Below are 25676 nucleotides of genomic sequence, written 5' to 3' on the forward strand. Positions count from 1 at the left end.
GTGGGAGATGTTGATCTGCCCCCCATCCCTCTTCCCCCTCCCTCCCCTTTCACCACAACAGACTTACCAGCTGCATGCTGCCAGGTTCTTCTCCTCACTGCCCATGTGCTGTGCTGCACGGGCATTTATTGGTCAAATAAATCAGCCACACCAGGCCAATTTCTGATATAGACAATTTTTCTTTATATCGGTGCCAATCTAATATCGAACTGATGTGCACTTCTAAATACTCAGTATGGATGCTCATCTCAGGGTAGGGACAAACATACACTTGTAGTAGCTTCAAAAGGGGGCACAAACTGCTTTGGGAAGTATGCAGAAGTTGCTATGATATAATAGTTACACCTGTGTGAGTTCGCTTCAAAACTACTCCAACTCCAACTCTGGATGAAGCAATGTTAATGTTGAAGCTGTTTTGCTTTGTGTCACTCCCAGTTTGTGCATATGTAACTGTTAGAATGTAACAGCTGCTGTAAAGAAGCTCCCCTTCCTTTTTAAACTGCTCTCAATGTCCTTTTGTCCATAACTTTAGCTCAGTTCTATTATTATAGAATCATACAAAGTCTCTGCATCTACATGTGTGGCCTTATTAGGTCACAGCAAAATAATAAACACCGCCATGGGACAGTACTTGTAAATACAAATATGATCCTGTCATGGCATTATTTACTGTGCAGCAATGCATGTGTAGATGCTGAGAGGGCTGGCTGAGGAGCAGCAGCAATAAATTTCAGCATGATACGTGCCGCATTTTACTGTGTCACTTTAATTTCACATGTAGATGCACCCATATGGTAACAGTAGCTACAGCAGCTTCCCTTCCTTTTTTGAATGCACTACAAATGTACGTTTGTCAATACCTCATGATTTGACTATTCAAGTACAACACACTTATCTGTGGTAGTACTTCATTGTACACGAGTATATTTAATAGTCAACCTATATCTTTCAGTGCAACTAGCTGAGTTTTACTACATGTTTTCCTGTGTTCTGAGAAGTGAATCCCTGCCTCATGTATAATATCAAGGAGGGATTTTCAAAGGTACCTAAGTAACTCAGGGCACAAGTTCCACTACAAGTCAGTAGGATTTGTGCTATTAATTACATAAAATGCTTTTAAAGATCCCAGACAAACTCACTATGTCAGTGTATTTTCTTCTATTTGTAAATATATTACCGGATACTACTATTAAAGCAGCTGCTGATAAACAACTGGAGAAGAAACAAACATCACAAAAATCAAAATTCTTTACCTAAAGGACCATTAAATACACTCTAATGATGTGATAAGAATTAAATACTGCTAACAAAGAAATATGTCTAAATAAAAATTTGCTGAACTTCAGTATTTTTTACTACTTAGACTGAAAAAAATCAAAATGAGCTGAAATGACATTAAAATATCACCATTTGCACCATCTACAAAATAAGTTTAGAAAGGAAAAGACAGAACTGCAAAGAAATACAATGTACGTAAAACTACATACACTGATTCATAGTCTTCATTATCTGATTTATTTAAAAACCCTAACAAATTTAAACACCCTACAAATGTGTTTTCCCCATTCTGCATATCTCAAACTATATTAAAGCCTAACCAACATACCATAAATACAATAAAGGAAAAACAAAATACTCTGCATTTTATTAACCCCCAAGGACCCAGGGTAGTCATAGTTAAGGAGGCCCCCACAAAAAGCAAGCTTCCAGAGCAACGAACTGTGAGTTGCTACTTCTTACAGTCTCATTACCAGCGGAACGGACTTTTAAGGGCAAGTCCCTGCACTCAATATTGAATCTGAAGGGGAGGAGGGACAAGTTTAAAAGTATGTGTATTAGAGGTGTGTGAAATGGGCCATATTCGATTAGGATTAGGCCCGAATCAGGGATAGTGATTCAATTAGTTGATTCGGATCACTGAATCATCTAACTGAATCTGAAGATTCAATGCTGATTCAGAGAATCAGCGATTTGGACACAGCTTGAATTTTTTTTTTTTAAACATACCTCCAGGTACCAGGCGCAGCTCATGAATACTGCAATGCTGGGGTGGATGGAGCATCCCACAGGAGCATGGGGGGTCCTCTGCGTGTTTGGCAGTTAACCCAAAAGTGGACCAGAAGTACTTCCAGTCCACTTCTGGATCCGCCAGGAAGCGCACAGGGGGGCCTCCCCGCTCCACTGCTCCAGCTCAGCAATCAGCAGCAAGGGGACCTGTCGGTGTCTCCCCAGACCCAGGAACCACCAGTTGCCAAGCCAGGGGGGGCCCCCAATGCCCTCCCCGGTGCTTCCAGTCCACTTCCGGGTCTGCTGCCGAGTGCGCTGGGGAACCCCCGACTTTTCTGTGAGATGCTCCATCCGCCCCACCATTTCAACTTTGACAAGCTGCCTACTACCTAGATGTATGTAGAAAAAACATTTAAAGCTGTGTTCATGTCCGAATCTTTGAATCTTTCCAAATCGATTTGGAGGGTTCTTCCTCAATTTGGAGAGATTAATGGGTCTCCTGATTCAATTCAGATCCAGAGATTCGGCACCGAATCAGGGACCAAAGCTTATTGCAACACAGGCAAGAACTAGATGTTTTTAAAATGGAAAAAAAAGTTCTCAGTAACAAAGAGCCTACTTCTAAGGTCCTCCTTGGTATAAGTACTGGAGGCTCACGATAAGTATTGTGGCCTTTGGGACAAAATACATATTACAATTGCTTATGTCCATACACTCCTAACACTGATTGCATACTGTTTGTCTATGTAGAAAAACCCATGAAAAATATTTATTTTGGTAGCAGGCATGAACAGATTATATTAGTTGTAGGGCTGGTTTTCATCAGAATTAGAAAGATGCACTAATATCTTTGCTCATTCTGGAGCTTCATATACCTGTTTCTCAAAACTGTGAATGACTACGCTTTCACATAACCAGAAACCATGGCACTGCAAAATAGTAACAATCTGTAATACAATGAACACAAAAGTAGATAAAATGACTCACTTAAAGATATCCAATTCAAAACCAAAGTTATTTTTATTTCCATATGCCAGAAATTCTCATTGATGCCAGCAGAATTCAGTGCACATATTAAAAGGGACTTAACATCCCTTTTTTTCTGGTTTCTTATAGTTTATCAATGACCTAACAGATATTTGCTGAATATTAATACCAGCTGTTTTTACACGCTCAATGCAACAGCACCTCAACACCGATACAAAAAATATACATCTCATTTATGTGCTAATACTGTCCCATTTTTCTGACACGACACCATCCATATGCCAGATGTTATTATTTATAATGTGTTAAGTTGCAGAAACATTTTAGCAACTTTCTGCCACCACAGCCTCAAATGCCCAAGTAAGAACCACAACGTTCTGTTTGATATAATGCCATACTGAACTGTTAGGGTAAAATGATATCACACTGACAGTCTTCAAAACTATAAAGAGTACACAAAAGGGATGTGGTCTGTGGAAAAATGATTTAAGTTTGGTATTAAGCTGTGAAGCTAATTACGTACTTAACCAAATTCTACTCAAGTCAATGGTGTAAATCTGGAATAAGTGGTTAAACTCAGGGTGTGATACATGAGACATAAGTGCATAGTTGACTAATTAGCTCCAAAGTAAACAACTCAGGGTCTATACCTGCAAAGCTATTAGGCTGGAGTAAACTAAACCCCACAGCAGGATAGTACGTGTAAATACAAGTACTATAATACTACGGAGTTTTTTACTCCCTAACAGTGCACATGCTTTACTCCGTAACAGCGGCTGGCTGGGGCATGGGGTGCTTCAGTGCAGGGGCTGCCTGCTAGCTAGGGCCACACTAGAGCATGCCAGTGCCCCAGCTAGCCCCTCCTCAGCACACTGAGCAGAGTTGGAGCAGGCTCAAGCTGAGCCACTGGCAGGGCCCACTGCCAGCTGGGGCTGCTTCAACCCGGCTCAACACGCTACAGTCCCAGGCACACATTCAAATGGCATGCCTGAAACCAAGAACTCTGGCACAAAAACTAGAGTTTATTGTTCCACATTCATTGCACGTGTAGATGTTCCCTCAATTAAGTTATTCTGGATTTGCATCAGTGTAACTAACAGAATTTTACTCTCTAGAAACAAGAGACCATGGTGAGTACTACTCTGTAAACACTATAAGATAAGTAAATTAAAGATATCAGATCAAATTCACCCCTTGGGTAAGCACGTTCAACTCCTTAGGCTCATCTATTGACAAAGTCAGAACAAAACTTAAAATCATACAAATTAAAGTCTACTGATTCCCCTGTCCCAATGTACAACCAGATGTGGACTCAAGTTGGTGTAATTTACACATTGAGAAGATAGAAAGTGGTAATTATTTGAACAAGTAATTTACGGCACTGGTTTTTCTGAACAACTCCAATCCAGATTTTTTGCCTATTGCTTACTGTAACAGGGAAACTAACACCCCTATTACTGTAAGGAAAAATCTGGCAGCAGACAGAGTCCAGGAAGCCAAATAGAGGCTAGTAAGCACCAGGGAAGCTAAACAGAAGGAGTAGGCACCAGGGAAGCCCTGTTACTACCCCCTACTTACCAGCTCCAAGTATGGCTACAGCTCCTGGGGACTGTCTAAATCAAAGCTCTCCGAATCTTTTCAGAAGATTTGGAGAGCTTTGAATTGATTTGGACCTTTTAATTGGTCCCTTGATTTAATTTGGATTCGGAGATTCGGCCACCGAATCAGGCCGGATCTCCTCCAAATCGAATCACTACCTGAAGCTGCACGCAGCCTGCACTAGAGTGATTTCAACTCAATACAGGATCTTCCTTTTACATGTTAAGTGGTAGTTCTGGATACATGTTCACTAGGCACATCTACATAAGACACTTTACTGCACATTAGACTAATCTAATGAGCAGTAAAGCATCACCATCTGCACATGTACTGGATTTACTGTATATCAAATTATTCTAACATGCTGTTTGCTAGCACTAATACATACAAGTACTAGATACATGGCACATTACGTAATGCACAGTAACACACATGTAGATGCAAGGGGCCACTGCTGCCTGGCTTAGCCCCGGTGACGGGGGGGGGGGAGAACGCGCGCCGGATGAAGGGAAAAACCATCTCCCAGCTCTGCGCACATTGGGACCAGCTCCTGTGCTTCCTGCCAGCCCCTGGGCTGGGACATGGGGGAGCCTGGAGCTTCCCCTGGCTGCTGCTGGAGAGCATAACAGGGCAGGAGCAGCCCAGGACTGGATGCACGTGCAGATGCGCTCCCAGCCACATCTTACTGCACTTTATTTTACTGCACAGTAATTTACTGTGTGTTAGTTGCACATGTAGACACAACCACTGTTTCCAAATACAGTAACCAGGGATCTTTCCATAATCTGTCTTCTGGAATCCCTTCCAAGTGAAAAAGCAACCTGGGCTAGAAACAGACCCTTGGTATTCTCTAATATCAACATACTGCTATGCTAACCAGTATTTTGATGGACTGGAGCTAAGGTCCAGCCCATTTGCTGCCTTCTACCCACCCTCTCCCACATACACAGGGGAAGAAAAAATAACAGCTCTGTGGAAGATGTTCTCATGAAGTTGACTATACTTTTGGATATCTTAGGTAGGGTTCAGTATCAAGGTATGATCTGACCTCAAGTATGGCAATTATAGTTCCAATGAACCAATCTTAATTATTTCTAAGCATTACATGTACTCTTCACAAGAATGTAGAGGTGGAGATAATAGAAGTGTGTCTCTTTTTGTAAGGTAAGGCTTGAGACCAGAAAAAATGCAAAACTGCTTAACAGGTTGTGTATGAAAAACAGAGAATGTTAAACCAACTTTTTTGCAACACCCCATGACTGGGAACAGACATTTGGGGAAGTTAGATTGAGTTGAAAATGGCCACCTGATCAAAGGTAAGTCGGAACAAGGAAGCTAACAGGATGGAGGGATTCGGGTGGGGAGTCGGTCTGTGGAAAGATTGGGAGGAGGCAGGGAGCAAGGAGTACCCTCGCTGGGGGGAAGTGATCAGAGGAACAGATCAGGGAATCAGGGGTGGGGGGAAGCAGGGACCATGGAAGAGATGTGGGTGTTTGAGGGGGCAGGCAGAGTCTGCAGAGGGAATAAGGAGTGCTAGCAGGGTCAGGGAAATTGGGAGGGTGGGGGCAGACAGGATTCACTAGGGGGTTGATAGGGCGTGGAAAAGTTTGGCAGGATCAGGGCGCTTGCAGTGTCTCAACGTGCATGAGGGAATGGAGGTGATCTCAGATGTGTTGCATTAACCAATATGGGCACAGCTGAATAATATATATGATAATGCCAATTGAGCGCAGTTCTCCTCAGCACTGACTTTTTTTTAAGTCATAGTAAACCACTACACTTTAATGCACTTCAACTTCCTCTTCACTTCCATAGCGGAGCTGCACCCTTCTTTCCCATTTCCAATGATTCCTGTTCCTTTACCAACCTTAAATGTCTGGCAAACATCACAAAATTTGGCCCCCAAAATTCATTCAGAATCCCTGTGTCACCTCTCCCCCACCCCCTCAGCTTGGCACATATGATTAGTGTGGCCCTGCCCTCCATAAAGTGAATCTGGAACAGGATGGCCTATACCTCATCTGCATACAAATTTTGGGATGATCCCAGGACTCATAACAAGAACACCCAGTTCCAGTCATGAGTGGGGGGCTAATTAGCACATGGATCCTTTGCGGGGGGTGGGAGGCAGTATCTAGAATACACACACATACTGAGCAGTGCTGAGCTGAGGGGTCACCATGGCTTGAAGTGCTCTTGACTCTGCTGGGGTCCAGCCCCATGCAAAGCATGAGCCTTTTGGCTTTAAACTAATGTTATGCATAGTTTGTGCTATAAAGAAGGACATACAGAAGCATTGCTTAAGTGAGTTTATGAAGTACCTGTGCTAAAATTTGCAGCAGTTTCAAAAAAGGTAAAATGCATCAAATCTGTATGAACTAAGTCTAAGGGTACTATATGCAAAATACTACAGCTATGTTTATTTCAAGGTCATTTTTTCAAATTCCCTCATTATTTCCATGTGCTCACAGGCAGCAGGGTGTGACATAAGGAGGAAAGGAGCTGAAAGGGAAGAAGTTAGGAAGCAGAGGACACAGAAACTACCTCCCCCGCCCCCCCCCACAAGATTTATTTTTCCTGCTGTAGCAATAAAAAGGGGACATATTCAAGACAAACCTCCAATAATTATATTCTATACCCTGAAAATTATAGACGGCTATACTTTGTACAGACAGCTATACCTTGTACAGATCGCTATACCTTGTACAGGAGAGATCACGTGGACAAAAGGGGTGGGGGTGTAGCTCTTTATGTCAAGGAAACCTACATGTCCTGCAAGCTGACACTGACACCCAGGGTAGATGACTGGAGACTCTCTGGGTTAAAAATCCATGGTGAACATGGCACAGGGGACACAATGGTGGGAGTCTAATACAGTCCTCCTAGCCAGGATCAAGAGCTCCACCAGGAATTCGCCAGGGAACTGGCTGAGGCTGCACACTCCAGGTGCATGGTTGTCATGGGAGACTTCAACTACCCAGACATCTCGTGGGAAGAGCACTCTGCCAAATCCGAACGGTCACCAAGCTTCATTATGTGCGTGGATGAGCTCTATCTGACTCAAGAATTCTACGGACCAATAATAGAAAAAGCTTTGCTCAATCTGGTACTGGGAACAGGAGATGACTTAATCAGCAACCTAACAATCAAAGGAAAGCTCGGAGACAGCAACCATGATCATCTTCACCATCCGCCGTAAAGCTGGCAAGTCAGTCAGCAATGCAGAAGTCCTTGACTTCAGGAAAGCTGACTTTGACAAGCTCAGGAGGCTTGCTGGCAAGGCCCTAAGAGACCACAACCCAAAGAGGAGGGGAGTTCAGGATGAGTGGTTGCTCCTCAAAGGAGCGATCCTGGAAGCACAAGCAGCGTCTATCCCATCTTGGAGGAAAGGCAGCAAACAGGCACAGCAGCCCCCTTGGCTCTGCAGGGAACTAGTGGACCTCCTACGTCTAAAAGAAAAAAAAAAAAAAAAAGACCTGTAAAGGATGGAAGATTGGATCCACCCCAAAGCAGGAGTACTCTGCACTGGTCCAGACCTGTAGAGAGTGAATCAGGAAAGCCAAAGCTGCGACTGAAGTCCAACTGGCTACACATATCAAGGACATAAAAAGTACTTTTTTAAATATGTGGGGAGCTGGAGGAAAAGCAAGGGTAACAAGGGACCCCTGCTAAACCATATGGGATAACTGACAACTGATGCCCAAGAAAAAGCCAGCCTGCTTAATGGGTATTCTGCATAAGTTTTTCACCAGCCCCAAGGGACAGCCCTGTTCAATATGGTATGGGACGGCCAGGGTAAGGGAGAATTGTTACCCTTCAATGTTAACCACATAAAGGAACACCTTGAGAGGCTGGCACCTTCAAGGCAGCTGGCCCAGACAGTTTATACCCTAGGGTACTTAAGGATATGGCAAGCATCATAGCTCAGCCACTGGGAACGGATCTTCAAGAACTCATGGCACTCAGGTGAAGTGCCGGAAGACTGGAAGAAGGCCAATGCGGTGCCTATCTTCAAAAAAAGGGAGCAAAGTAGATCTAGAAAACTACAGGCCCATCAGCCTGACCTCTGTCCCGGGGAAGATCTTGCAAACCATTATCAAAGAGACCATTCTTGACAAACTAGCTGATGGCAACATCCTGAGGGATAGCCAGCATGGGTTTGTTGCGGGTGAGTCTTGCCTAACCAATCTCATCTCCTTCTTCGACCAGGTGACATATCACCTGGACAAGGGAGAAGAGATTGACATCATATATCTTGGTTTTAAAAAAGCCTTCCATCTGGTATCCCATGATCATCTCCTACAAAACCTGGCCAACTGCAGTCTCAGCTATGTCACAGTCTGCTAGCTGGGCAACTGGCTCTGAGGTCAGACCCACAGAGTGGTAGTTGACGGAAGTCAATCATCGTGGTGTGCCGTGACCAGTGGGGTCCCCCAAGGCTCCGTCTTAGGGCCTCTACTCTTTAACAACTTCATTAATGATGTGGACATTGGTATCAGAAGTGGACTGGCCAAGTTTGCCGATGACACCAAACTTTGGGGTAAAGCATCCACACCCGAGGACAGGATAGTAATCCAGGCTGGCTCTGACAGGCTCAGAAAATGGGCGGACAAAAACCTGATGGCATTCAACACCAAAAAATGCAAGGTTCTCCACCTTGGGAAGAAAAACCCGCAGCATACTTATAGGCTTGGTAGTGCTCCGCTTCCTAGCACCTTGGCCAAAAGGGACTTGGGAGTCACGACTGACTACAAGATGAAGATGAGCCACCAATGTGATGCTGCAGCTGGTAAAGCGAGCAAAACCCTGGCTTGGATCCATAGATGCTTCTCAAGCAAATCCCAGGATGCCATTGGCCTTGCTGAGGCCACAGCTGGACTACTGCATCCAATTCTGGGCTCCACAATTTAAAAAGGATGTGGAGAAGCTTGAGAGAGTCCCGAGGAAAGCCTGATCAGAGGGCAGGAATACAGACCTTATGATGAGAGGCTGAGAGCCATGGGACTCTTCAGCCTGGAAAAGCACAGGCTCAGGGGGGACCTGGTGGCTGCTTATAAGTATATAAGGGGTGTATATCAGGATCTGGGGGAACACCTGTTCACCAGAGCGCCCCAAGGGATGACAAGGTCAAACGGTTACAAACTCCTCCAAGACTGTTTCAGGCTGGACATAAGGAAGAACTTCTTTGCTGCCAGAGGTGGTGCAAGCACCTACTATGGACTCCTTTAAGAGTCAATTGGATGTTTATCTTGCTGGGATCCTTTGATCCCACCTGACTTCCTGCCCCTGGGCCAGGGGGCTGGACTCAATGATCTTCCAAGGTCCCTTCCAGCCCTAGTGGCTATGAAATCTATAAATTTATATCAAATTTATAAATTGTCCATATCTAATTATTGGGGGGATGTCTTATAATCAGGGTATTCTTGTATTTGAATAAATAAATGTATTCTTCATTTGCAGACTAGAGGCTAAAAAACTGGCTTTTTCCTTGGTACACATCTAAAATTCCAGCTTTTTTCCTTGGTGTAAAAACAAGCTTCTAAAACTGACACATTTGATTTAAAGGGTTAGATAACATTAGAGTATGGGAATAATAGACTTTGAAAGACATTCCATGTTGAAACCGTAGGAAAATAAATTTGTCACTTTAAAATCTGCAGAATCATTTGCATAAACCCTTTTACTGAAAAAAATACAGCTGATAAAATAAGGGAAAACTTATCAAATTACTGCATATCCAACAACACCCACCTATTAAACATACAAAGTGCTACATTTTGTGGACTACTTCTTCCGGTTTCCCCATCTCCCATCAGCTTCAATGGGACTTGAAAACTCTTAGCCAGGAGACACCAGCCATCTTTAAAAGAGCGGGTCCTTATAAACTGAAACAACCTTTCTGCAGTAGAAGGGTAAATACATGGATGCATACTAAAGCAACTGCCACAGGAGAAGAGATACAAGTAGTTCATTCACGATGCACTAAATTTCATGCATCATTAGCTTAGCTTACAAAACTGAGAAATCTCATCAGACTTCAGGGAAAAGTATTCTGAGTACCATGTACAAGGGATCCAAAAATAACTCGGTGATACTTAAATGTACTGTAAAAAGTCTTAAAACATGCATGCCATTTTAAGAATACGAGTTTCAGTGAAAGCCAACTCAACTACAGTTTATTGCTGAATGCATTCATGAACCATCAAGTGCTACTGCTACTTGCTTTCTGTTCTATGTTAAAAGTGGAGCTGACTTTGAATTTGTTTGACATTACATGCTTTCACTGAAACTGAAGCTTTCTTTGGGGTCACACCAGTTTTGCCAAAACTTTCTCAACTCTAGGATAGAATTTCTAGTCAAAACCACGTTGAGTGAAAAAGGCAGAACCTATCTGGTTTTGGATCCTCACTCACAACGCGAGAAACCCTATTTCAAATTCCTCTCGTCAGTCTTCCACCTCCCACAAGTGACCAAAAATATAGTACTATGAGCTTTCTCGGAGCAGTCCCTCTACATCTTTTCTGCCTCAGCTGTTCCTCATATAAATAATTCTGACATCTATTTTTCTTTCTTGCTTTCCACAACAAATTTTGAAAGCTCTTGCTTTCATCCTCATGCAGAAGAGGGATTTTTTTTAATGCTCAAAGTTTTACAAGATGGATAAATTTCTTCCTACCTAGCTCAATTTAATAAGCTCCACACAGCCATACACAACAGTATAGCAAATTAAATTAGCTACTACATTGCAATGTATTGTAAACAGCTTCTTGTACTAGTGTTTTTTTCAGTTGGGTTTGTTTCATTTTCTGTTGAGAGCGTCTGTACTTCATAGTTTGCTAAACTTAAAAAGGGTTAAGCAAGGAAAGTGAACAAATGCAATCCCAGAACTTAACATTTGAGGAGAGAATTTAGTTGACTTATTTATTAATCCATGTACTGAGAAGACTTTTTTTTTTTTATATATACTTTACTAGGAAAACACTAATAATAATCATATATCTCAGAAAAGACATCTGAAGTGCAAAGGTATGAGAGAGCACTGTACATTACTGGTGATAACTCACTGCTGAACATAGTACTCTATACCTTTCAATTATCTTGTTCTGGAAACTAATGTTTGAACACAGTGAATTGATAGGTGGGATTCAATGCTACAGGCTTGACAGCAACTCCCAGGAAAAAATGAGCAGTAATCCTCTAAAAAGCATACAGCAAAACTTGGCATCTAATGAAAATCGATAGGAGTTTTGCCATTGACATCAACTAGGCCAGAATTTCACCCATTTACAAATCTCTTAATTCAGCTCTAAGGCCCAATCTTATAACTCCTCATTCAGGCACAATTCACTGAAGTCAACAGAAATTTTGCTCAAGCGATATGTCAAAAGACCAGCTCTTAGCTCGATGGTCACTTCCCGCTGCAATGAATTTTAAAACTTTTAAGTACCTCCTTGTAATGAAGGGCACTGCAAATGTTTTATGGGAGAATTTACATAACTGTAATTAAAAATATGATTTGAAACTATTCTAGAAGATATTCAATCTAATCTAAGGAATGCATTTAAGGAGAAGAGTGTTAACTAAAACTACATATCCTTTCAGACTAATTAATTTTGTTCCTACTTCATCAATCTGGAAACTTGGCAATTCTAAGTAAAATGAGCAAAATGGGATTTTGTAACTAAAAAGGCCAAGTCAAGTCCTCACCAGAAATGCTATATTAGTCTAATTTTGTAGTGAAAGAGGTAATATTTTTTCTTCTGATAAAATTTATAGAAGTAGAACTCTTAATATGGATGCAGTTAATTAGCATAAAGGTATATGATACTATCCGTTTATTTCACCTCCTGAAATAGAACAAACGCTGGTTTACCAGTATAACTGTTAATGGAAGAGCTGGTTTGATGCTTTAACTATTCCAACACAATTTAAATAAGAAAAAAAGAGTTTTACTCTAAACAGTGACACCACAAAACCCACCTAAGATAGGTGCCACCTGTATACTAGAATCCAAATGCTTTGATAGGTGATGTCCCTGCCCCCTCTACCTCCGCACCTCTTCCCCTCCCCCTCCCCCTGCCTGCCTGCCCACAAAGATGTATTTTGCAAACTAGCCAGGAGTGTATGCAGCCACAGCAAACAGCTGCATGGGATCACTGAGGTGCTTTGGCTGTATATTGTGGCTTTTATTCAAAGGGTGCTGTTTCTCTGATCATCAGCTACACCACAATATGGGACCATGGCATTGCTCCAGCTTGTGAGAGAAGCAACAACCTTTGAGGTAAAAACCACAGCAAGCAGCTAAGCAGTTTGTTTAATTCAACAACCCACTGCACTCTAAGTGGGTTGTGAACCATGACTGTACCAAAACTTTGGGTTCTATTCTATTAGCATTTTTTCTATTATACTAACTGTCCAAAGAAAATTAACTACACCAACAGAAGACTTTTTAATGGTATAACTGCATCTATAATAGTAGTTAATATGGTTATGTTGGTTAGGGTACAAGTCTTTAATTTCTCATGCCTTATCTATGCTGTAAACTTCTAGTGGCACAGGTGCAAAGAAGTGGTGCAAAGAGGTGAAATCCTTGACCAATATAACTGTCAGCAAAGAGAGTCCTTGCACAGATTCAGTCATGCTAGTAAACTGTGATTTTGCCAAGGGACAACGGAGTCCCCAGAATAAGCTATACCAGGTGAAAACATAATTTTGCAACTACACTAGCAAACATTGTCATTATAGCATAGCAACTTACCTGAACTGGCAATGCTACTATTGTAGACAATCTACGTTACAAAACTATATAAAATTATATTAATAAAAAGTGTCCTAGGCCGGGGGTGTTCAACCTTCAGTCCACAGTCGCGTGATCTGGCCCGCCAAGCTGCTCAAGGATCTGGAAATTTGGGGTTACAGGAAAGTGGTGGCAATTAACACTGCCACTACTCCTCCACTACCAAATTCCCAAGCCCCATGGGTCAGATGATATGGCCCTGTGCTCAGGATCCTGCTAGCACCTACAAGGTGCACAATGGAGCCATGAGGCACGTGCAGGGCTGGGGTGGTGGGCCTGATCCCATACACAAGCAGAACCTGTGCGCGCACACACACACACCCCCCCATTGGGGGCAGGCAAGTTAGCCCACTCCTGTGAACTAGGAGGATTTTTTGTCATTACACCTAAATAAGTGAGGTATGATTTGGTGCTTACCAGTGTAAGCAGGTTACATAGGTTGTTATTTTTTTTTCTCTTCTAACAAACACTGCTACACCAGCAAAACTTTGCAGCACAGATCTGACCTAAGATTATATGTCCTCTTGGAACACTTTACCAGTATAGCCTACTGAAAAAGTGTTTCTAACATGGAAATAACTGTACTAGCAAAGCTATGATTATTGATACAATAAAATCGCACCCAGTGAGCTAAACAAATTATACTGGTGAAACATGGTTTTTCTTCATGTATACTAGCAATATAGTTGTCATACCATAGTTGTTAAAAAAGGATTGTGCAACTTCACATGCCTGCCCTGATAAATATATTTATGCCAAAAGAACACAAAACAGCCTAAGCAACATGGTATCTTAAAAAAAAAAAAATACCATGCCTAACTGATGCTTGCTAAAAATTTAGGTTACAAACCTACAAACATAGGAAACAACTCACATAAACAGAGGTAAGCATGTGCAAGACTGAGCAGCAAAGTTATGCAGTGTCCCTGAAACTTCTACCAAGTATTTGGTCTAATTTTCACACATTGGTACAATAATCTGCAAGGGGTCTCTTTAGCCATTACTGAAAATTTTAGAAATTCTGCTATTTAAATAGACTATGTTATTAATAAATTTACTCCTTTATGTCCCAAGATTATTATTCACAATAATGCAATGATGCATTTCATTATATCATGGATTTCACAAGTACACATTAAGAGACATCATTCTAAGGGTAAGCAAACATTTATAACACAATTTTTACAGTCTGAAAGAATTTACTGTTCTGTCAGTAATATGGCCCATCTTTAATAAACAGATCAAAGTCAACAAGGCTTTACCAAGAGGGACTGTGAAAAATACAGGTAAAAGATAGATAGACATGAAAAACTGCCTTAAAATGAATCAAATATCCCAGTTTCTTCATAAATGAAGAAATTAGGAAAAAGTCTTGGCTTGACAACATGTAAGGATTCAAAAGGCTTAATGTTCAAAAGCACTCCAACATGCCTTCATAGTATTAGATGGCAGTCCTGAATTTAGATTCCATTCTTTAAAAAAAAAAAAAAAATGAGCATGGACGTTAGGCCTTTTAAAATCTAACATTAATAGGTATGCTTTAAACTGCATAAAACAGTGATTCCCAACCAGGGTGCTGTGGCACCATGTGTGCCTTGAGACACTTTCAAGGGTGGTGCAGGTACTACACAGTGCTAAGTCTAAGGTGTGCAAAAATGATTAAGGGGATAAACCCAGAGATTTCAAATATAAATCTACAATGTTAAAAACATCCTGACCTGTTTTGGGCTTTCTGAGTTCCTTGCAACAGAAGAACTGCCCTATTATTTTTCTGTAGTAAAAAAAACAAGCAAAAACCTAAGAGCTGGCATTTCCCACAGGGGGCCTAAGGAAGGGTGCTTTGAGTCTAACAACGTTGAGAACCACTGACAAAGAATGCGACTGAAAAGGGTTTTTTAATGGTTTTTTTGTTTGTTTGATTTTTACAGTTGGAAGTCTCACAAAAGGTTCACCACCCCAAAACACAACCCACCAAGCCTGTAGTGACGGAACTACCATTAAAGTAAGGATGGGCAAAATATTGCTGGGAAAGATTTTCTATCCACCCAGCAGCATGTCCCTGGATCCCCCTCAGCCCAGGTGCAGGAACAGCCTGAGCCATAGCTCATACAGCTAGTCCTGCCACCCCAGGGCGTATATCAGCACGGGGTGGCACAGCAGCTGGACAGCTCCCCAGCAGCAGCTCCCTCTGACTGTAGCTACCAGACCCAACCCCACTCACTGCCCAGGCATCCCAGGCTGTTTGCCCCGCGCGCACCACCAGGGGCTCCAGTTGGAATGGGTGAACAGGCGGGTCTCCATGGAACCAGTCCAGAACCCCCACAGGCAGGGCATGCTTGGCCAGGCAGATAAAACAGAATTGTGGGTGGGCAGGCAGGGCCAAGGTTGGGACAGAGCTGTGATCTGCTTCCTGTACATCCAGAACCACACTGCAGCTCTGCCCTGATCCTGGCTCTGGCTACCCCGCTCCTGGAAGGTGTTCCCTGCCCACCCGCAGTCCCATCCCAGCCGAGCACACCCTGTCCACAGGGGTGCCAGACTGGTTTCCAGAAGACCCTGCCTGCCAGCCTACTCCATCTGGCACCCCAGCAGTGGGTACAGGGTGGACAGACCTGGACCAGGTAGAACCAACTGGCCCCCTCACTGCCTCCCCACTCCCCAGCTATGTCAGCATCACCCTCTGCACCCACTTGCAACAGCTCACCAAAATCCCTACAGTGGCCCTCCAAGCCAAAATAATTGCACACTCCTGCATTAAAGGCAGCCTGCGTTTGGGAAAAATCAATTTAAAGCAACTTAAAAAAAAGCACAAAATTATATCAGTTGCACACAAAAAATAAATACTCCATATCTACCAAGAAGTGGATCGCAACAACAGTGATCCCAGCTTGCTCAACCAAGGGTTAATTGTCCTGAGCATGTGGGTAAGCAGGAGTTTGCAAGGCTTTTTCACATGGACACCCAGTTATGGGCTCTGCAGCCACTCGGGATGCTGCTGCCCAGTGTGTGCCAATGAAGTGTCAAAAACTCTCCCTTATTTCAGGGATCTGGGCAGCAGCCGTGTTGGTCTCAGCACAAAAGGCAGGTGAAGTCTTATGGTAGAAGCAATGCCTTTTATTAGATCAAATAAATAGTTGCAAAAAAGTTATTTCCAAGCTTTGAAATATACACATCCTCTCTCAGGCAAAAAAAAAAAAAAAGCAATTAAAAATGCTGAAATTAAAAAACTCTTTCACATCTCTCACCATTTCAAAAGAAATATATCTGAAAAAAATTAAAAGTGGTGAAATTTAAAAAACTCTCAAATTTCACTGTTTTTCATTTCACCATTTTGTGTGTATACATTATTAAAAAAACTTGCAGATTTCTCACCATTTCAAAAACTAGATAGGTTGATCGATCTTTTGAAATGGTGAGAAATCCTAAAGTTTTTTTAATTTCACCATTGATGTAATTTTTTGAAATGGTGAGAGATCTGAAAGACTTTTTAATTTCACCGTGTTTATCTTTTCTTCTTTCTTTGCCCAAGGAAGGCCCTGCGTGTCTGAAAGCTTGCACATAACTTTTTTTGCAACTATCCAGTTGCTGTAATGACCCCCACCCCAGGCATTTTCCCGCGCCCCGCCGTGACCCCACTGTCCCGCGCCCGCCGGGCCCCCTTGCTGCCCGAGCTTCGGCCCCAGCGGCGGGCGCTGGGGCAGACGGGAGCTTCCCTCAGCGCGGGGCGCCCCTCTCCCGGGCAGCAGACACGGCAGCAAGCGCAGGGAACCCCCGTTGGCGGCCCCGGCCTGGGCATAGAGGCCGCTGCGGGCCCAAGATGGCGGCGGCGGGAGCGGGGGTGGGGAAAGAAGACGAGTGTCAGCGCGAAACTGCGCAACAAACCCTGGCAGGCGGCCAGGCGGCGCCATCTTCCCCCGCACCGCCGGCGCCGCCGCCCGCAGTGCTGCCTCTTGTCCCGTGCGCCCCCTCCCACCCCCCGTGATAGTTAAGCACCGGGAAGCCGGGCCCGGCCGCCACCCCTGGGACGACGCAAGCCGGGGCAGGCGGGCGCCGCTCGCTTCCTCCATGCTCCCGCCCGGCCGCGGCCCCGCACAGTGACTGCGGACCGGGGGGGGAATCATCCCCACGGCGGAGGCGGGAAAGGGAAAATGTCGACGCATTAAAAAGAAATTAAAAAAGACGAATTAAGAAAAAAAAATAAGCGGCGCGGGCAGGCGGCGGCTCCATCTTCCCGCGCCGGCCGGCTGACCGGCAGCGTACGGGAGGTTGAGAGAAAAGCACCCAAAAAGAGGAGCGCGGGGAGAAGCCAAAAAAATAAATAAAAGAGGAGGGAGGAGATAGAAAAATAATCTTTTCCATTCTCCCCCGCGCCGCGCTCCCTCTGCCTCTCGCGCTCTCCCCCAGCTCCCTCCCGATGGCCATCAAGGGGGCGGCAAATAATAATACTACCAAAAAAAAACCCCAAACCCCGAACGACAACAACGACGACTAATTTTAACCCGGCTCAATCAATGAGTCATTAAAAGCACTCCTTCCCCCACCCCCCTCGCCTGCATTTGCATGGCATCAGCGCGAGAGAGAGAGAGAGAGGGAGAGGGAGGAAAAAAAAAAAAAAACCCGACACAACACCCACCCCAAACCTCTCCCCTTCCCTCTGCAGCTATCAGCCTGGACCTGAAACCTTATCTCCCTCCTCGCTCTCCCCCTCTCTCCTCCTTTTATTTTATGAAACAACTTCTTTTTTTTCCCTCTCTCTCTCCTCGCTCGCTCTCTTCCCTCTAAGTGCCCTCAGTAGCCGCCGCCACAGCCTCGCTGCAGGGGAAGAGAAGCGAAAAAAAAAAAAGAGGAATAAATATTTCATTTCCATGTGAATTAACATCTGCCCAACAACCACCCACCCACCCCCAGCCGTCTCCCTCGCCCGGCTCCCCGCTCCTCGCTGGATAGATATTTATACACAGAGCCCCGGAGCCAATAGCTCTCTGGGCTTGAAACCTAATATCCTGGTTTTGGCAACTCCTGGCTCTTAATTTGCTCCTCTTTTCTTTGCTGTCTGTCTGGAGATAGATTTCCCCCCCACCCCCGCCGCCCCTCTCTTTTCCCTCCCCGAAGGAAGGGAGGAAGGAGGTTGTGTGTTTTTTTTTTCTTCCTTGAAATTTTTATCACAAAATTATAATACACTCAAAGGGAAACTCACCGTCATGAAAAAGCAGTGCCTTGTCAACGGGGTTTCTTCGCCATCACATCAGGGGCTGGCAGTGTAAGAGAGAGAGAGCGAGCGGGCGAGAGAGCGAGCGAGGGAGGGGGGAGAGGGAGAGAGAAAGAGAGAGAGAGAGAGTGAGAGAGGGGGAAAGAGAAAGCGAGCGGGAGAGGAGAGCAGAGCGGAGCGGAGCGGAGTGGAGCACACCACACCGAGCGAGCCGCGCTTCGCGCCCGGCGCAGCCAGACAATGCACAGCGAGGAGCCGGCAGGCGCAGCACCGCACACATTAGCCTCATTATTCTTAGCGCCGGGCTCCCGCTAAACTCCCTGCTTCTCTCTTCTTTACCAAATCAGGCCCTTGCAAAAGTTTTCTTTTATTAGTAGTATTATTACTATTCTTTCAAAGAAAAAAAAACGCCTGAAGATCCAGTTTTGTGCTCTCCCGTTTAAAAGAATGGAACAGTTAGGGAGCTGCTCACCTTTCTCCTTTTTTAGCGAGCCAGTCCCTTTCAAAAGTTTATTATTACTATTATCATTATTATTCTTTTAAAAAAAAAAACAACCCTGAAGATCCGGTTTTGTGCTCTCCCGTTTAAAAGAATGGAACAGCTAGGGAGCTCCTCACCTTTCTCCATTTTTAGCGAGACAGTCCCTTTCAGAAGTTTATTGTCATTATTATTATTCTTTCCCAAAAAAATAGAGATCCAGGCTTTTTCTCTTGCTCATGTTCAAGAGAACAGGAGAGCCAGAGAGCTACTCACCCTTGTTTTTTAGCAAGTGAGTCCCTTTCAAAAGATTATTATTCTTTCAACAGAAAAAAACAAACCTAAAGGTATTTTTCTTACTCGTGTTTAAAAGAACAGAAGAGTTAGGAAGCTGCTCACCCTTCTCCTTTTCTAGCAAGTCAGCCCCTTTCAAAAGTTTGTTATTATTCTTTCCAAAAAACAAAGAAACTTAAAGATCCTGGGGGGAAAGAGGGGGTCTTATTCTTGTTTAAAAGAGCAGAAGAGCTGTTCACCTTTCTCCTTTTTTTAGTGAGTCAGCCCCTTTCAAAAGTTTTAGTAGTAGTAGTAGTAGTAGTATATTCCTTTTTTAAAAAATCCTGAAGATGGGGGGGAGGGGTTCTTACTCACGTTTGAAAGAACAGAAGAGATAGGGAGCTGCTCACCTTTCTCCTTTTAGCAAGTCAGTCCCTTCCAAAGTTTTATTATTCTTTCCCCAAAAAACCCCCTGAAGATCCAGGGTTTGTTTGGTTTTTTTCTTACTACTGTTTAAAAGAATGGAAGAGCTAGGGAGCTGCTCACCTTTCCCATTTTTAGCAAGTCAGTCCCTTTCAAAAGTTTTTTTTATTATTATTACTTTCTTTCTTGTAAAGAAACTGAAGATCAAGAGGGGGTTTTTTCCCCCTTACTCATATGTTTAATAGTTGCTCACCTTCACTTACAAGTTGTACTCTACTGACTTTCCCTGTGTTCATGCTTAAAAGACTAAAATAAAATGAGAACAGAAACAAGACAGACAACTTTGCCTGTCCCTGAAAAAGGAAAACAAATTCACCTTGAAATAGCTTGGCTGATTTCCTCCACTTGGAAAATACTCTTTCTACTGTTTGTTTGTTTGTTTTTTTAAAAAAGGGGTAAAGAGATGAGCCTCCTTCCAGTTAACATCAGTTAACTTAGGGCAACTTTTATATTTTTATTAAAAAAAAATGTTATGCTAAGCGAGTACCCACTGAAGCAGGTTCAATGGTTAGAGCAGTAATAAAGTGAACATTAAAGACCCAGCGCTGAAACTGCTGCATATGAAGAATTTGTGCTGATTTCCAAGTTTGAGTATCCCAGAAATGCAGGCTTCAACCCAGAGCTTGAAACATTCTGAACACTGGGGAATGCTAAATTTGATCATTCTTCAGTTTAGTTAAAAGTTCTCAAATGTACCTGTTCTCTTAAAGCATGCACATAAGAAGTCCAACAAGTTTTCTGTCCGTAACATCAAAATAAATTCTGTTAAAATATCAATGTAATCCTGCAAGTCACCTTCATTAAAAAGCTTCCATCCAGGACAGAAACCTAATACTTGCCTTGAAAAGATTTTAGACTAACATCTTTTATAAAAATAACAAAACCCTTTAAAGATGAGTTCCTCATTTTTTTTCTGCTAAAAGTTTTAACTTCCAGGGTTTTGCAGACAGTGGGCCAAAATTCATTTTCCCAACCCCCTTCCTGGCCAATTACTTGTATCAAACCTCTTTAGACTGAGAGAAGGATTTGGTAACTTTTAGTGTGGCAGCAGCTTTTTTTCTGATTAAGTCTTACAACATACCCATTTTTAATTCATATTAGAAGTGACTGATTTGAAAACAATATTCACAGGGAGATTCAAAAATAAAAGGGCCACATTATTTACATACTTAATTTTCACATTGTCCCCAAATGTCCTGTTAATGACAATATTTTAATTGTGCGAGAGGCAAGGATTTCTTTGGGTGATTTCTTTCACTGGACTAACGATGTAGCTGGGATAAAGTTAGACAAGCTTTCCAATGCAAGATGTTCTCCCTCAGGTAAAATGTAAGTTATTTCTAATGGCCTGAGCCATCTCATCTTAAACCAAACACACAGAAGGCCTCACTTGAAGTTTCTTACTCTAGTAAAATGCCTGCTGGATGTAAAACTGTCATGAATTGCACCTTGTTCAACATGACTGACTTTGATGGGAATTTTTGCTTGAATAAGTAGTACTGAACTGGCCTCCAACCAAGAGGCCCCAAATGCTTTCTTCTTATTTGATGAAGAGAAAAGTGAGAAATACTGCCTTCTCAATATGTTTCTCCTTTTCTCACTCTTGCACAAGGCACAAGTATAGGGAATGGAAAATGTTAAGTGTGAAAAAGGAGGGGACAGAACAAACAGTTTTTAATAGATTCTCCTGTCAAAACCACAAGGAAGCTAGCGTAAATTGCTAAAAAGAGGCTGTGCAGTAACTTCTCCCCTTTTGAAGGAGTTTCAAGGGCAACATTGGTTATGAACCGTCTCTCCTTGAACCGTAGGAAGCAGGAAGCTGTGTTGAAGCATTTTGTCTCTATTGGGTCTCTCAAAATTTAAGTTCAGCAGGTTTGGGAAGAAGAACCTTTTACTGATTGGGCACATTCTGAATTTTCATTCCTAGCTCATCGCTACAGCAACATTGTGTTGGCGGGCACTTACTGTGACACAGCTGCTACTGCGCAGTAGCAACAAGCTACTAAGCATTTGAGAATCTAATTTTTTATTGTCTATGCCCCCTGTGTTGAGTGGGAGGGGTTCTGCATCCTTGGAAAAAGTAGATTAGGCAAGATTTAATATTCTGAGAGAGATTTGGTTTCCTATCACACAAGGTTCCTTTCTTTTTTTTTTTTTTTTTTTTAAATGCACCTACTTTACTATTGAGACTTCCTAGAAAGGGAGGTGCTGTCCTTGTCTCAAATTCTTTCATGTTTCACTGACAAGATTTAAAACATCATTAGCTCTCAGGCTTCTGGGGCCTGCCTCAGAGGCCTCTGGGAAATGTGGTCAAGGCCTCAACTACATGTTTACAATATAACAACAGATTAAGCAGTGATTCTGCAGTTACATAATTTAATACATTATCAGTGTGATTACAACTAAATCTATAGCACATGAATGCTGCATATACCCGGAGGGGTGGAGGGCGCTGCACAGCGGGGGGGGGAGCAGTGGCCACCCTCAGGCACTGCCAGCAGTGTCAGTGGCACCTTTTCACAGGGGGTGCACCATCTATATGTCGCCAGTGCGACAGCATACACTTTATATACAATTGTGATTGCCTTAGTGTACATCAATAGTCTGTGTCAACAGTACTTCTTATTCCATTCTTATAAAGTTTGAATTTGCTCTCCAGATTTAGCACAGTAAATTTACAGTCCACAACTGAATTTGCCAAATCCTTTCCTTTGGTAGCTTAATATTTACTGACTTTGATAAAAGAAATATTTGAAACTACAGGGAATCACTGAAAGTCTCTGCACCAAGGCACTGCTGCCTGAAGACTGCTCCATGTCTTCACTTACCTAGAGCACCAAGGAGCAGAGATCTTCAAATGTGTCAACAGTGTTTTTTGATCCTAAGCTCCCTGAAGAGCCTAGTCCCACCCAATAAAAATCCTGTTCCTCAAATTCCATCTTGTACACATTCTGATCATTTTCTGGCACCCCCAAAGTCCTCCTCTCTCTTCGTTACCTCTAGTGCACCATAACGTAGCTCCATAGCAAACTATGGGTAGTAAAAATGAAGAGAGAGAAGAGGGGAGAATTGCAAGTTTGCAGAAGCACAGCAGAAATCTTTGAAAGGGGATGGTGTTGCTAAAGATACACCAGGTCCACGCAGATCTGGACAGACATGGGGGGTGTCAGCTGAAATGGAGGCAAAGGGAAAAGGATTGCTGTGCACAAGTGGAAATTAGGGTTCAGGAAAAAAATGAAGACAAAAAGAGATAGTCTGATGAAACACCTCTCCCCTTTTCTAATCTCTGTCCCATTTCTTTAACTTTCACCCACATCTTATGTCTCTCCAGTCCCCATTCCCTGTATATACTCTCTGATCCCTCTATAATCACCCAGTATCACTACCATATCACATTTTGAGGGGTGTCATTAATTTTAATCCCACAGTGACCCAAAATCTACCCAACTTTGGCATCCCTTCACTTTTATTGTTGAAATTATTAATGAAGATCCAGAAGCACCAGCTTTGGAAGAATAAAAGTGATATTAAAGGAATTAATTCCACAGTATCTTAAATTTCTTGCACAAATAATTTGTGTTATTGTCGTACTGGATTGCAGATTTAGGATTTAGCAGATTTAGAGATACATCTCTGTAGCAGGGCACTGTTGGTGCCTGCCAGTTTAAGGGCTGAAGCAGGCAGCAGCCAGGTGCTTGAGTACAGCAGCCATTTTGAGACCCAGGATATATGTAGGGTGAAACAGCAGTTTGCTGCTGGCAACTGTGAGAGAGACATCAGCTGGCAGAGCTGAGGCTGAGGAACAGCTTGGAGGTTTATGGCCTGGGGCTATGAGGATAGAGGTGGCTCCTGGTCCTAGGCATGCCTAAAACTGCACCCTGCTGGCGATGAGTGGCCTGGTGGGGCTCCTAGTGGTGCAGGAGCCCCTAGGAAATGCCAGGCCAGTTACCACCCCAGTGAAAGGCGGGTCAGGGCACCTTAATAACCCCAGCTCCCACAACTTGGGAGGGCAACCCCATGGTAGGGCCCGGGAAGGCAGATCCATGTAAGACAGCATGGGTTAGTTGCTCAGAAGCCTGACTTGAGGCACCCTTGACTGGTCAGTGCTGGACCCAGGACCAGAAGGGTCAAAAGGCCCACGGGCCCACTGTGAGGGATCCCCAGAGCCGAGGGCCTAGGGTTCCGACTGGCTTTGGAGGCAAGGCAAGAGCCTGTGTGGCCAAAGATCCGGCGGGGGTCACACCCGAGAATGGGAAGACTACAGGGAGCTAGGCAGCCCAGAATGAAGGCAGAGTAAGCTGCCTGATTAGGAAGGATCTAGTTGGGGTTCAGACTAGAGGGTTATGAGGCCCAGTGTGGGGCTGGAGACATTAAGAGCTCAGATACCATCTGCAAGACATAGGCTGCAGTGTAGGGCAGGCTCGGAGCTGCAGATAATGCCTCCTGGCATTGGGGCAGGAAATGGGCAGCCTCCCGCCTGGGCAATATCTTAATCATTTTCCATCAAGGAATGGCAGACGAGAATCAGGTGGTGTGCCAACATCCAAATGGCCCTGGGAAAGCCCCATTATAGTCTCATACCCTACTCCAGCCTTGTTCCCTAGCCCCTTCCAGATTCCCCCAAGTCCCACTCATGCACATATTCCTTCCATGATACCCTTCAGCTCCAATAATTAACATGTTTCCCAAGTTAACTTGGTATCATAGTCCCATCTCCACCAATACACACTACTTTTAGATGCTAGTTTGTATAAGCATGAATACATATACATGTGATTACATATAAATCGATACATATCCATAGGTCAATAGTTAAAGTGGAGGCAAGAGCAGGAAGCTGAAACATTGGTTGGGAAGAGGGCATGTTGTACACTATGGTAGACCTTAAGCTGCTTAATGGAGAGATAGCAGAGTGTTTGCTTGCAAGGCATGAGCCATTTTAGAAAAAAAAAAACTCAAAAAAATGGAATGGGGGAAAATGGTTAAAGGTCTCGCTGAAGGTCGCTTAAAGTACATTTAGTGGTTTGGCTAATTTTAAACAGGATATAGCCTAGAGAGAGAATAAGAGTAGACATGTGACTGTTAATTAGAGTAGCATCTATTAGAAATAATTTTATATATATATTTTTTTTACTTTATTTAGTAAGCTTTTTGATATTTTAGCCAAGCCACAGGGCACATCCAGACAAGCCCATACATGCTTCTTGTAGTGTCTCAAACCCCTTTGAGATGCTGCAAGAGGCATGTGCAGGAATAAGAAAAGGTTCCCCCCGCTGCAAGTTTGCAGTGTGGGGGCAAAACTAGATCCCTGGATAGCAAGGGATCAAGAAAAGGGCACAGAAAAAAAGCAGAGCAGGGCACAGTCTGGGACCATGTCCGCTTTGGCTGCCAGAGCATCTCTATGGCTGCCCTCCCCCTGGTGCTGAAGCACACTGCCTGCCCATGACGGCAGGCAGCATGCCAGTACCAGGGAGCTGGACCCGGGCTCCACTGCCAGTAAGGGGTTGAGGGAGGAGGGGGTAAGGGGACCAAGGGGACCCCCACTGACCCTGCCTGCACCCCTTGACCCCCAAACACTTCCCTGCCCAGCCCCACCCCCACCTACCCCCAGCCCTCTGAGCACCCCACCTCCAGCATTGGGGGGGGCGGGGAACCCAGCACTTACTAGCAGTTTGAGCAGCCATGGAGGTCACTGAGCACAGTGCAGGGCACAGTGACAGCCCCAGTGGCCCCAGCCCAAGGTCTGCTGCCCTGTGCTGCCTGGCGGGGCTCTGCCAAGAGACCCCACAGCCCCTGCCTCTATGGTGAATACAGGCCTTTTTTTGTTTTGTTTTGTTTTAAAG

The 25676-nt window shown here is 43.8% G+C and overlaps 1 protein-coding gene across 2 annotated transcripts in view; it reads right to left on the reverse strand.

Annotated features, from left to right (window-relative positions):
- The window catches only part of GLTSCR1L (GLTSCR1 like), a 76733-nt gene that overhangs the window by 33454 nt on the left and 17603 nt on the right, over positions 1-25676 (reverse strand). The window contains exon 1 of one of the 2 annotated variants that reach the window (XM_019549414.1): positions 18588-18730. The exons of the other annotated variant lie outside the window; for it this stretch is intronic. The gene's annotated coding sequence lies outside the window, so the exon portion shown is untranslated. Of the gene's footprint in view, positions 1-18587; positions 18731-25676 lie in introns of those variants that run through there. 2 annotated transcript variants of the gene reach the window in all.

The sequence above is a fragment of the Crocodylus porosus genome, unplaced genomic scaffold (genome assembly GCF_001723895.1).
Source record: "Crocodylus porosus isolate Cpor-Errol unplaced genomic scaffold, CroPor_comp1, whole genome shotgun sequence".
Taxonomy (NCBI): Eukaryota; Metazoa; Chordata; order Crocodylia; family Crocodylidae; genus Crocodylus; species Crocodylus porosus.